Source organism: Rhinoderma darwinii (genome assembly GCF_050947455.1).
Source record: "Rhinoderma darwinii isolate aRhiDar2 chromosome 2 unlocalized genomic scaffold, aRhiDar2.hap1 SUPER_2_unloc_7, whole genome shotgun sequence".
Classification (NCBI taxonomy): Eukaryota; Metazoa; Chordata; class Amphibia; order Anura; family Rhinodermatidae; genus Rhinoderma; species Rhinoderma darwinii.
In genome coordinates this window covers 546,938-560,158 of record NW_027461731.1, presented here as the reverse complement: position 1 = coordinate 560,158, position 13,221 = coordinate 546,938, and the positions used below count along the sequence as shown (strand labels likewise).

The 13,221-nt window shown below is 44.9% G+C and overlaps 3 non-coding genes across 3 annotated transcripts; all 3 read left to right on the top strand.

Annotated features, from left to right (window-relative positions):
- The first annotated feature begins 1,502 nt into the window (after positions 1–1,502).
- Positions 1,503–1,694, top strand: LOC142682066 (U2 spliceosomal RNA). The gene has a single exon (XR_012853874.1). It is a non-coding gene; the product is annotated as a U2 spliceosomal RNA (small nuclear RNA).
- A 1,268-nt stretch (positions 1,695–2,962) lies between these two features.
- On the top strand, positions 2,963–3,153 carry LOC142681995 (U2 spliceosomal RNA). The gene has a single exon (XR_012853811.1). It is a non-coding gene; the product is annotated as a U2 spliceosomal RNA (small nuclear RNA).
- A 9,558-nt stretch (positions 3,154–12,711) lies between these two features.
- Positions 12,712–12,903, top strand: LOC142682061 (U2 spliceosomal RNA). Its single transcript, XR_012853870.1, has one exon. It is a non-coding gene; the product is annotated as a U2 spliceosomal RNA (small nuclear RNA).
- The last annotated feature ends 318 nt before the right edge of the window (positions 12,904–13,221 follow it).

Below are 13,221 nucleotides of genomic sequence, written 5' to 3'. Positions count from 1 at the left end.
CCCAGACGCCGCTTCCATGAGAAGGGCATTGAGGAACACCGGCTTTTTTTGTGAAGCCTCTGGTTTTAAATTAAACGTTGATAAATGTGACTGTTTTTATACTGGTGTATGGGATTCCTCTGTGACACCAGGAGTTAACATGCAGCAGGATCAGATAAAAATTTTAGGAATTGTTTTTAATCAAGAAAACGATGGGAGACCCAATTGGGATTCAGTAATTGCCAAAATGGAAAAAAAGGTTTTAATGTGGAATTTGAGAAATCTCACCATGGAGGGAAAAGTTTTAATAATTAAATCTGTTTTATTACCCATAATGCTTTATGTAGCTATGGTTTTCCCTCCAACAATTTTATATATTAAAAAAGTGACCAGGATCTGTTTTATGTTTTTATGGGGTTCCAAAATGGAAAAACTAAAACGTGATTTTATGTACAGATGTAAGGACAATGGCGGGAGAGATGTTCCTAACCTTTTTAACTTCTTTTACATTAAATACTTTTGCTTCTGTTTTAAAATGTATAATTCTGATGGTATTTTTAGCTACTTTTTAAAGTACGCTACGGGCATGATTTTTAAACGATGGTTTCGTGTCCCTTTGAATTCTCCTGTGCTTCTGTGTCCCCCAAAACAATATGCGGTGCTCGAAAAGACTGTCAGGCTCCTAGGTCTCCAAGAATTGGAGCCTGACATATTGGGGGACCAGAAAAAAGTGTCACTCTCCTGTAGGCGGCAGGAGGATACACTGGCAGTTTCAAACTTCTCACAGGCAAGGTCCAAGGTGGTGTGGCGAAACGTTTTCGGAAAATTTATGGCAAATGTGCACAAGGACCTTGCCTGGGCAATCGTTCACCAGTGCCTCCCTACCCGTGAATTCCAGCATAGGCGAGGACTGGTGGCGAGAGCCAAGTGCCCGAGAGACAGGTGTGGTGACGACGAGACGGTAATGCACCTGTTTTGGAACTGCCCATATGCACAGGAGGTTTGGAGGAAGGTAGGCCCATTGCTGAAATGGGCCTGCGGTCTTAAAGATCTTAAATTTGAATACGTGTTTTATGGTCTTTTTAACTGCCCAAGTTTTAAACAGCAAATGGTCTGTTGGATCATTTTAAACTGTTTTAAGAATGCCATCTGGAAGGTTAGGAACATTCTGCTTTTTAAACATGATTTTATTGACGTTAAAAATTGTGTGAAATATGCCCTAAGTGAAATGTACATTTATTATCTTAGGGACAAAAAGCAGCTAGGGGTAAAAGAAGCAACATCCATGTGGTGTTTGCAAATGTGGAATACCATAACATTGTAAATAAAAATGGTTTTATTCTTTTATGTCTTTTATGCCCTGTATAAATTTTATCCTGCTATTGTTCTGTACTTTTATTATAACATCTGTATTACTGGTCTTATTATTATTACTTTTGTATTCATTTAAATGTATGAATATTTATGTATTATGCCATTGATTTTATCTTGTGGTTTCAATTTTAAAAAAAAGTCTGTAAAATATAATATTTTTGCCAATAAAAAACTTTGTTGAAACCTTATCTGTTCTTATCAGTTTAATATCTGATACGTCCCCTATCTGGGGACCATATATTAAATGGATTTTTAGAACAGGGAGATGGAAATAGAGCTTGCTCTGTCCACTCCACGCATTGACCTGGTATTGCAGTATTTCCAGGACCGGTGCACCCTTTCCTTATGTGTTTACTAAAATCAGATTCCAAAAGTGCTTTTTGTGTTTGCCATTGTTTTTGTCTTTCGGATGGGATCTCCCCTTTTAATCCCATTATTTCAACACCTGTTGGACAATGCATTTGTACAGTCATGTGTGATAATGAGCTAATTTATTAAATGCAATTAATTAATACATTGCCACCTCTTGTTTTGTGTCGTCTGTGTTTCTGTGTTTCCGGCATTTCACATTGGAACAGCTCATTCACCTTCCTTGTCTTCTCTCCGCCCTCCCTCCTAGGTAGGTTAAAGAGCTGCACCTGAGCCAGCCACTGATTGATACAGCACCATAGTCAAATAGTGGAGTGGAGTAGGGGAACAGCAAACAGCCATTAAAGCAGCCAGCCCGCCCGCCCGTCACAATGGACCTACCTGTGTACACTAGATGGATGTGAGGGAATGTACTGTGGTCCCTACATTTCAAGAAGAAGTAAGAATTGCAGTTGCAACAAACCCTTGCTTGCCTACAAAGAGAGCAGCAATTTGGATTTGTTACTATGTTACCTGGAAGAATAACAAACTGTGCAAGGATGGAGGTTGTAGGAGCAAGGAGAACAAGTTGTCTGTAAAGTTGGTGGATGCCTATTTTCCATTTTGCAGTCCCTTGTCTCCCTCTTGTGGCCTCCTGGAGGCAACTAGCTGTGCAAAAAAAAGACAGCCTGGGGGCCGGCTGTTGCAGTGTTGCCCTCTCAGGCAACACTGAGTGACTGACTGAGCCGCACCGTCTTATATAAAGTTCAGACGGAACTTTGCACGTGTCATAGTGGAGACCTCAGGAGCCAGAGCCAGCTTTCTGACATCATAATGGGGCCTCAGAGATAAAAGCCTGGGCCCAGGCAGTGTTGGTCAGTGCTGCTCAGCAGGCAGCACTGGACTGGATTAAAGCTGATACAAGGTGTGAAAGGAGAAGGGGTGGCAGTGGGCATGCACTTACTGCTGCTGCTGCTGCTGCTGCTGCTGCCAGTGTTTGCACGGCAGGAGGGCATTTGGGCGTTGCCAGGAAGGCGTTTTTATGTCGATTCCTCCTCTTTCAGCACTGCATTGTGGTGCAAGCAAAAGAAGCAAATCCTGTCTTGCTTCCTCTCCGGCCTTTATTCACCTCCCGCTTAGTAGCTGTGAGTGTGTGTGAGCCTGCAGGGCCCCATGGAATTGCCTAGGAGTAGGCTGAATCGCTGCAAGGGGTTAACAGCAGTATTGGGCAGGCTCGGTCAACGCGCGGCCCGTTCGGGTTATCGCTTCTCGGCCTTTTGGCTAAGATCAAGTGTAGTATCTGTTCTTATCAGTTTAATATCTGATACGTCCCCTATCTGGGGACCATATATTAAATGGATTTTTAGAACAGGGAGATGGAAATAGAGCTTGCTCTGTCCACTCCACGCATTGACCTGGTATTGCAGTATTTCCAGGACCGGTGCACCCTTTCCTTATGTGTTTACTAAAATCAGATTCCAAAAGTGCTTTTTGTGTTTGCCATTGTTTTTGTCTTTCGGATGGGATCTCCCCTTTTAATCCCATTATTTCAACACCTGTTGGACAATGCATTTGTACAGTCATGTGTGATAATGAGCTAATTTATTAAATGCAATTAATTAATACATTGCCACCTCTTGTTTTGTGTCGTCTGTGTTTCTGTGTTTCCGGCATTTCACATTGGAACAGCTCATTCACCTTCCTTGTCTTCTCTCCGCCCTCCCTCCTAGGTAGGTTAAAGAGCTGCACCTGAGCCAGCCACTGATTGATGCAGCACCATAGTCAAATAGTGGAGTGGAGTAGGGGAACAGCAAACAGCCATTAAAGCAGCCAGCCCGCCCGCCCGCCCGTCACAATGGACCTACCTGTGTACACTAGATGGATGTGATGGAATGTACTGTGGTCCCTACATTTCAAGAAGAAGTAAGAATTGCAGTTGCAACAAACCCTTGCTTGCCTACAAAGAGAGCAGCAATTTGGATTTGTTACTATGTTACCTGGAAGAATAACAAACTGTGCAAGGATGGAGGTTGTAGGAGCAAGGAGAACAAGTTGTCTGTAAAGTTGGTGGATGCCTATTTTCCATTTTGCAGTCCCTTGTCTCCCTCTTGTGGCCTCCTGGAGGCAACTAGCTGTGCAAAAAAAAGACAGCCTGGGGGCCGGCTGTTGCAGTGTTGCCCTCTCAGGCAACACTGAGTGACTGACTGAGCCGCACCGTCTTATATAAAGTTCAGACGGAACTTTGCACGTGTCATAGTGGAGACCAGTGGCGGATTATCATATGGGCGTTTCGGGCGGCCGCCCGGGGCCCGAGGCTTCCAGGGGGCCCATGGCAGCCCGAAACGCACATTATCTCGTAAATCTATTCAGCGCGCTAGCGCTGCTAACGGCCGAAGATGGGGAGGAGCAGGGAATTCGCCGGGATCCAGGGGTAGGACACGCCTCCCTGACAGTGCGGGCCGCCGCCATTGAGTAACAGAACAGCGACGGACGGCTGTTCTGTTACTCCAAAGCAGCAAGAGAAGAGCCGGCGGGCGGTCACCGGCGCTGAGGTCAGTACAGGATTATCCTCCTGCCCAACTGGTTCCCGACCGCTGGCTGTATTTTTACGGCCAGCGGTCAGGGACGGGTGCTTAAAACCCGAGCCATAGACTTTCTACGGCTCGGGTTTTAACTTGCTGCCCGCGCGATCGGGCAGCTGAATGTCGGGTCTCCGGCTGTCAGTGACTGCCGGGGACCCTGAGGAGAAGACAGAAGCAGCTTTCGCTGCTTCTGTCTTCTCCGATGTCTTCTTACACAGCGTTCAATGAACGCTGTGTACAGGAATAGAGACAGCAGCAGCGGCGCTGTCTCTATTCCTCCCGGTGATCATGTGACAGGTCACATGATCGCCGGGTGCCGTTAGTGGCAGACTGTTGCTGGGTCTTACTAGACCCAGCACAGCCCTATTAGTGACAATCGTCACTGTGAGAGGGCTGATTTCCCCTGTAACTGGGGCTGCTGTGCAGCTCCAGTTACAGTGGAAAAACATGGTGTAAAACAAAGAGAAAGTAGATATAAGGTTCCCCAAAGGTCTTTTTTGACCTTTGAGGATCAGAACATAGTAATAAAAAATAGTAAAGTGCAAAAAAAAAAAATAATAATAAATACACATAAAATACCCACCCCAAAAAAAACGTTCCCCCCCCGCCAATCATTGTTGTAACGCTAGCGCTGACCCAATTACCCTAATATAGACATGTAATATATTAAAATTTACGGTAGACAATGACGATCACAGATAAAAGGTCTATTTTAGGGTAAAACAATGTTATTACCAAAAAAAAATAGCTGAAACGTAAAAAAGCTTCTTTTTTTACTATTATTTTCAAACTTTATGAATAAAAATTCTAAAATGGCAAAAAATGTGTGCATAAAAACGATAAAAAACGAAACCTGCATTGTCTACGGAAAAAACGTTGCAAAAATAACGTCGGTTTTATTTTTTTTTAATAAAAATGTGTGTTTGGTGCAACTTTGTAATTACGTTTTATTAAAAAATATTTTCACTTTTTGAGATACAGCTGCTTTGTATCCTGTATCCGTCAGGTCAGCAGGACTGACGGGATCAGTGAAACGGGCCCTGCGCTAAATTATAATCTTAGATGTGATAGATTTGAGGTGGATCCTGCGTGTCACTGATCCCGTCAGTCCTGCTGACCTGACGGATACAGGATACAAAGCAGCCGTATCTCAAAAAGTAAAAATATTTTTTAATAAAATCAATCAATCACACTGATACACAGACATACTATATATATATATATAATTATAATATAAAGTTTTTAAATGTGTACATAACCTTGTGGCACTATATACAAGGGGGAGCGCTGTGTGGCACTATATACAAGGGGGAGCTCTGTGTGGCACTATATACAAGGGGGAGCGCTGTGTGACACTATATACAAGGGGGAGCGCTGTGAGGCACTATATACAAGGGGGAGTGCTGTGAGGCACTATATACAAGGGTGAGCGCTGTGAGGCACTATATACAAGGGTGAGCGCTGTGAGGCACTATATACAAGGGGGAGCGCTGTGAGGCACTATATACAAGGGGGAGCGCTGTGAGGCACTATATACAAGGGGGAGCGCTGTGAGGCACTATATACAAGGGGGAGCGCTGTGAGGCAAGGGGGGGCTGTGTAGTGCTATCCACCGTGGTATGTGTGTGGCGCTCTTTATAGGGGGGGCTTTTTGGTGCTATTTACAAGAGGGGGAGGGCTGTGTGGCGCTCTCTACAGGGGGGCTGTATGGCACTATCTATAGGGGGCTGTGTGTAACGCTCTCTACGAGGGGGATGTGTGATATATAGAGGGGGCTGTGTATGGCGATATCTATGGGGGTGTGTAATATCTACAGGGGCTGTGTGTGGCACTATGTACAGGGGGCTGTGTGTATGGTGTTTTACAGTGTGTGGTATTATATTCAGGCGCGCAGTGTTTGGTGCTATTATATTTAGGGGTACACTATGTGGCACCATGATAACTTTATTTTCGTTTATAGGTGTGGAAATGTTGGAAAAGTGAGGAGACGTCTAAGTGGCAAATTCTGCAGAAATGAGTCATGGCCGGGAGAAGTCGTCATGAGCGCTGGACCGGATGGAGAAGAAAAGAGGAAAAAAACTACTAGAATCTGAGACGTCGTCACCTGTGAGTCACTAGATTTATAGAGAATCTGTCACCTCTCCTGACATGTTTATTATAGGAAATCCTTGTATTTCACAAAAAGTCTTTCTGCGGTCCAGGACTGATAGACAATTCCCCTTGTCAGAAGGTTGTGTCCCTGCACAGTGTGATCCTGTCAGTATGTAGGGACACCGCGCTGTGACAAGGGGAATCGTAACACTGTTAATGCTTGCCCAAAAAGGTAGTGTTAAAAATAGTTACGGTGAGGAAGGGGGGCCCAAGTTTGGGTAACAGCCCAGGGCCCATGGTCTACTTAATCCGCCACTGGTGGAGACCTCAGGAGCCAGAGCCAGCTTTCTGACATCATAATGGGGCCTCAGAGATAAAAACCTGGGCCCAGGCAGTGTTGGTCAGTGCTGCTCAGCAGGCAGCACTGGACTGGATTAAAGCTGATACAAGGTGTGAAAGGAGAAGGGGTGGCAGTGGGCATGCACTTACTGCTGCTGCTGCTGCTGTTGCTGCCAGTGTTTGCACGGCAGGAGGGCATTTGGGCGTTGCCAGGAAGGCGTTTTTATGTCGATTCCTCCTCTTTCAGCACTGCATTGTGGTGCAAGCAAAAGAAGCAAATCCTGTCTTACTTCCTCTCCGGCCTTTATTCACCTCCCGCTTAGTAGCTGTGAGTGTGTGTGAGCCTGCAGGGCCCCATGGAATTGCCTAGGAGTAGGCTGAATCGCTGCAAGGGGTGAACAGCAGTATTGGGCAGGCTCGGTCAACGCGCGGCCCGTTCGGGTTATCGCTTCTCGGCCTTTTGGCAAGATCGGGTGTAGTATTTCTGCATCTGGTTTTGTTGGGAGGTGTCCGGGGTACCCTGCTCCTTGGCCTTGGGGGATCGTCTCTTTTCACAGAGAGACTTCACCCCCTTGCTGCTATTTGGGGAGTGGGCTTAGCCCCCGGACAACGAGTGGCGATCGCGCCTTTTCCAAGAGGTCAACCGGCCTTGAGGCGTCATTAAACGAGCGTTCCAAGGGCGTTTTGTCGGGCATCGTAGGTGTCTGGGGTACCCTAATCCTTGGCCTTGGGGGAGGGTTTCACTTAATTGTGGAATCTGAGCCCTTGCTGCTATAAGGGACAGGCTTAGCCCCCAGGCACTGAAAATGCCATTCACATTTGGTTTCGCATCCGGGGACACCCGGTTGCGCCAGTCCGTCCGCATCGAGGTGGAAGAAGGCCATCGTCAGCGGAAGAACCTTCGCTTCATTGTGGAGGTGATTCTGCTGGACTTCCTGGGGCTCAAGCGGGCGGACATCCTGTGTCTCAATGACCAGGAAAGCCGCGGTCGGTACACCATCTCCTTTACGGCCGCGGCATGCTGCGAGAATATGCACAAGAAACTATCTGATGCGGGCCAGAGTGAGGAGCGGCTAAATGGACTGAACTTTTTATTCCTCTACGGGGAGGAAGAGGTCCCGCTCGTGATATGTATGTTCAGTCCATTTGTCCCAGAGTGTGACATTGAAACCTTCCTCAGTCGTTACTGCAGGGAGGTCCGCTTCTCACACAAGATCTTGAATACCCAGAGCTTCTGGAATGGGAAAAGAAAATATTGGGTGAAGTTCCGCCAGGATCCCAATGGCATTGGAGGCTTTCACCACCCACCCCAGAACTTTGCCATTGGGAAGAATCGAGGATTCTTATTTTACCCCCAGATGCCAATAGCCTGCCGGAACTGCTTGAGATATGGCCACACCAGAGAACATTGTGACCGGCCCCATGTGGTGCAGTGTAACAGGTGTGGCCAGGTTGGACACGTGGCGGCAAAATGCAGTTCCGAGGTGTTGTGCAATCTGTGCGGCATGACTGGGCATGCTTTTAAAGACTGCCCCCGCAGAGCGAAGTCTGGGCCACCCAGACCAGGGCCAGAGCGGCAGTTTGCAACATGTGCAGACGCCGCTGGTAATGCCCCAAAACGAGCATTGACGACTGAGGGGTCCAGGCCAAAGTCCTTCACAGCTCCATCGGGGGGCCCACCGATGTCAGCCTCGAGGGACGGCCACAGGGATTCCACTGGGTCCAGGCAGAGCAGGAGGAATTCTGACTCTGCTGGACATAAGTTGACCGGCACCTCTGCAGACGGGTCCTCTGCTCCGCCTGCAGTGGACCCTGTTGAGGCAGTGGTTAGCGACAGGCGTCGTGCTTCCGTAGGTTCTGCGGTAAGACCTGACGCCTGTCCCAAGAGTGTGGGCATGGAGCGGAGACACTCTGTGTCAAACGAGGGCTCCATTAAGAAAACCCCCAAACATGCTGGATTGGAGCCTCGTTTTGACCATTACCGGTCAACAGGGGAGCCAGAGCAAAGTTCCTCCACTGCGGTTGTAGAGGGGCTTGCGATGAAGGCTCCCCGTAAGCAGGCAAAGGTTGCCAAAAGTGATGGGACCTCACAGGCCCCTGTGCAGCTGCCAAGTAGAGACATCAGCGATATCTTCAGCCAGGGGCCAGAGATGGGTGAGAGCGACTTCGAGGAGATGGATAGGAGCCATTCTGCTAAGAGACAGCGAGAGGAGGAGGAGTCCGGAGTTCGGAGGAAAGCTGCCTACCGGAGTTCCGATGAAAGCAGTGTGGGGGTTGGAGCCGCCCACGTATCTGGCTCTGACCCTACCAACATTAAAGATTTGTTGACCCCTCAAAAAGGGGGTCCAGATTCGCAGCTGATCTCCGAGTACGACTCTTCTGGTTCGGACTCTGACTTAAACTGAGACTATGTTGGTTCCTATCAAAGTCGCCTCACTAAATGTGAGGTCCCTAAAGAGCCCTGTTCGCAGGACTGCTTTATTTTCATTTTTAGAGACTGTGGACTTTGACCTTTGCCTGCTTCAGGAATGTGGAATCCCTAATGACTTGGAATATGAAGATCTAAAGATGGACTGGAAACTAGGCCCCTCAGTCTGGTCTGGTGGAAATGACTGTCGCTCTGCGGGGGTTGGATTGCTCTGCCGAGGTCGTTTTATCTCCATCCAAACAGTGACTGAAATCATGCCCGGCAGAGCTATTTTAATACATTTGCTTTTTAATGGAATTTTAATTCGTGTTTTAAACGTTTATGCCCCTCCTTCCAAACAGGAGAGGGCAGAACTATTAGAAATTTTACCATTGTTTTGTGTTGGGTCTACCCCCCTGCTGGTGGGTGGTGATTTTAACTGTGTACGAGATGGAGAACACCGGCAGGGTGGGGATTTTAATCGAAAAATTGACCGTACTTCTTACCTGCTCAAGAATTTTATTGGTGATTTTAAATTGAAAGATTGCTGGAGGGAACTCTTGCCTGCAGACCCAGGCCCCACCTGGTCCAATGGAAGAGTGAGCTCCAGAATTGATTTTATTTTCACTTCTAACAGTTTTATTCCCAAAAAATGTTTGCTTTTAACAAATATTTTATCTGATCACAAGCTCCTTTCGGTGCACTTGGAGCTAGAGGGGGAGCAAAAAGCTTGTAGGGGTCCCTGGAGACTAAACACCACGCTCCTGGAGGACCCCATCATTAAAGAGGAGTTTGTGCGGACCTACCAGTGTTGGCAGTCCCATAGAGCGCCCAGTCAGCCTATGCTACACTGGTGGGAGGGCATTAAACCCAAAATCAGAGCTTTTTTTATTCGAGCAGGTAAGAAGAAAGCAAAAGAGAAAAAACAATGGTTTTATGTTCTTAATAAACGTTTACATGTGCTTTTTAAATTGAAGGAGATTGGTATGGATGTTGATGATGATATCTTAAATCTTAAAGCTGAAATAAAACATGCCATAGAAGAGAAAGGGAAACAAATAATTTTTAATTCACATGTAAAGCACCTCGAGGATGGCGAGAAGTGTTCCCGGTTCTTCTTCAAAAAGGTAATGGATAAACGAGATGTCATTTTAAACCTTGAAGGAGAAACCACTATGGTCGGCATTTTAAATTCTGCTTTTAATTTCTACCAATCTCTTTTTAACAAGAAAAATATTGATCCTTCCTTTTTAGAACATGTTCTTAATTCCCTTGATGCCAAGCTAGATATTTTAGACCAGGAAGTTTTATCCCGTAATATTACCTTGGAGGAACTTTTATTTGCTTTTAAAAGTTTTTCTAATGGGAAAGCTCCTGGGGAAGATGGTCTGCCCATCGAATTTTATCATGCTTTTTGGGAAATTTTAAAGAATGACATGTTTTTATTGTATAAGGAAGTTTTTATTACTGAAGAGCTGCCCCCTTCCTGGAGGAGGGGGATTGTGTCCTTAATTTTTAAAAAAGGTGAGAAGGACCAGTTAAAAAACTGGCGCCCTATTACTCTTTTAAACGTTGATTGTAAAATTTTAGCTAAACTAATAACAATCCGTTTTAAACCTTTTATTCATAAATTAATCCATCCAAACCAGGTATGTGGGGTACCTGGGAGGTCAATTACTGAGTCCCTGAATATTTTACGTGACATCATTTGGTATTTTAAAGAAAGGGGTCAAAGTCTTGCTATTTTATCCTTAGATTTCGAGAAGGCTTTTGACCGGGTCTCCCATGAATATCTTTTTATGGTTCTTAAAAAGATGGCTGTTCCTGAAATTATTTTAACACGTATTAAGCTTTTATATCGATCCTGTTTTAGCCAAATTTCTATCAACGGATTTTTAACTAAAGGTGTTCCTCTTTTATCAGGGGTGAAACAGGGGTGCCCGTTGTCTCCGCTCCTTTTTATTTGTGCCATAGAACCTCTGTTCACCCTAATAAGAGATGATAAAGTCATCAGAGGCGTGCCCATACCTGGAGGAAGGGGGAACCAGGTAAAAATCCTGGGCTATATGGATGACGCCACCGTCCTATGCCCAGACGCCGCTTCTATGAGAAGGGCATTGAGGAACACCGGCTTTTTTTGTGAAGCCTCTGGTTTTAAATTAAACGTTGATAAGTGTGACTGTTTTTATACTGGTGTATGGGATTCCTCTGTGACACCAGGAGTTAACATGCAGCAGGATCAGATAAAAATTTTAGGAATTGTTTTTAATCAAGAAAACGATGGGAGACCCAATTGGGATTCAGTAATTGCCAAAATGGAAAAAAAGGTTTTAATGTGGAATTTGAGAAATCTCACCATGGAGGGAAAAGTTTTAATAATTAAATCTGTTTTATTACCTATAATGCTCTATGTAGCTATGGTTTTCCCTCCAACAATTTTATATATTAAAAAAGTGACCAGGATCTGTTTTATGTTTTTATGGGGTTCCAAAATGGAAAAACTAAAACGTGATTTTATGTACAGATGTAAGGACAATGGCGGGAGAGATGTTCCTAACCTTTTTAACTTCTTTTACATTAAATACTTTTGCTTCTGTTTTAAAATGTATAATTCTGATGGTATTTTTAGCTACTTTTTAAAGTACGCTACGGGCATGATTTTTAAACGATGGTTTCGTGTCCCTTTGAATTCTCCTGTGCTTCTGTGTCCCCCAAAACAATATGCGGTGCTCGAAAAAACTGTCAGGCTACTAGGTCTCCAAGAATTGGGGCCTGACATATTGGGGGACCAGAAAAAAGTGTCACTCTCCTGTAGGCGGCAGGAAGATACACTGGCAGTTTCAAATTTCTCACAGGCAAGGTCCAAGGTGGTGTGGCGGAACGTTTTCGGGAAATTTATGGCAAATGTGCACAGGGACCTTGCCTGGGCAATCGTTCACCAGTGCCTCCCTACCCGTGAATTCCAGCATAGGCGAGGACTGGTGGCGAGAGCCAAGTGCCCGAGAGACAGGTGTGGTGACGACGAGACGGTAATGCACCTGTTTTGGAACTGCCCATATGCACAGGAGGTTTGGAGGAAGGTAGGCCCATTGCTGAAATGGGCCTGCGGTCTTAAAGATCTTAAATTTGAATACGTGTTTTATGGTCTTTTTAACTGCCCAAGTTTTAAACAGCAAATGGTCTGTTGGATCATTTTAAACTGTTTTAAGAATGCCATCTGGAAGGTTAGGAACATTCTGCTTTTTAAACATGATTTTATTGACGTTAAAAATTGTGTGAAATATGCCCTAAGTGAAATGTATATTTATTATCTTAGGGACAAAAAGCAGCTAGGGGTAAAAGAAGCAACATCCATGTGGTGTTTGCAAATGTGGAATACCATAACATTGTAAATAAAAATGGTTTTATTCTTTTATGTCTTTTATGCCCTGTACAAATTTTATCCTGCTATTGTTCTGTACTTTTATTATAACATCTGTATTACTGGTCTTATTATTATTCTTTTGTATTCATTTAAATGTATGAATATTTATGTATTATGCCATTGATTTTATCTTGTGGTTTCAATTCTTAAAAAAAAGTCTGTAAAATATATTATTTTTGCCAATAAAAAACTTTGTTGAAACCTTATCTGTTCTTATCAGTTTAATATCTGATACGTCCCCTATCTGGGGACCATATATTAAATGGATTTTTAGAACAGGGAGATGGAAATAGAGCTTGCTCTGTCCACTCCACGCATTGACCTGGTATTGCAGTATTTCCAGGACCGGTGCACCCTTTCCTTATGTGTTTACTAAAATCAGATTCCAAAAGTGTTTTTTGTGTTTGCCATTGTTTTTGTCTTTCGGATGGGATCTCCCCTTTTAATCCCATTATTTCAACACCTGTTGGACAATGCATTTGTACAGTCATGTGTGATAATGAGCTAATTTATTAAATGCAATTAATTAATACATTGCCACCTCTTGTTTTGTGTCGTCTGTGTTTCTGTGTTTCCGGCATTTCACATTGGAACAGCTCATTCACCTTCCTTGTCTTCTCTCCGCCCTCCCTCCTAGGTAGGTTAAAGAGCTGCACCTGAGCCAGCCACTGATTGAT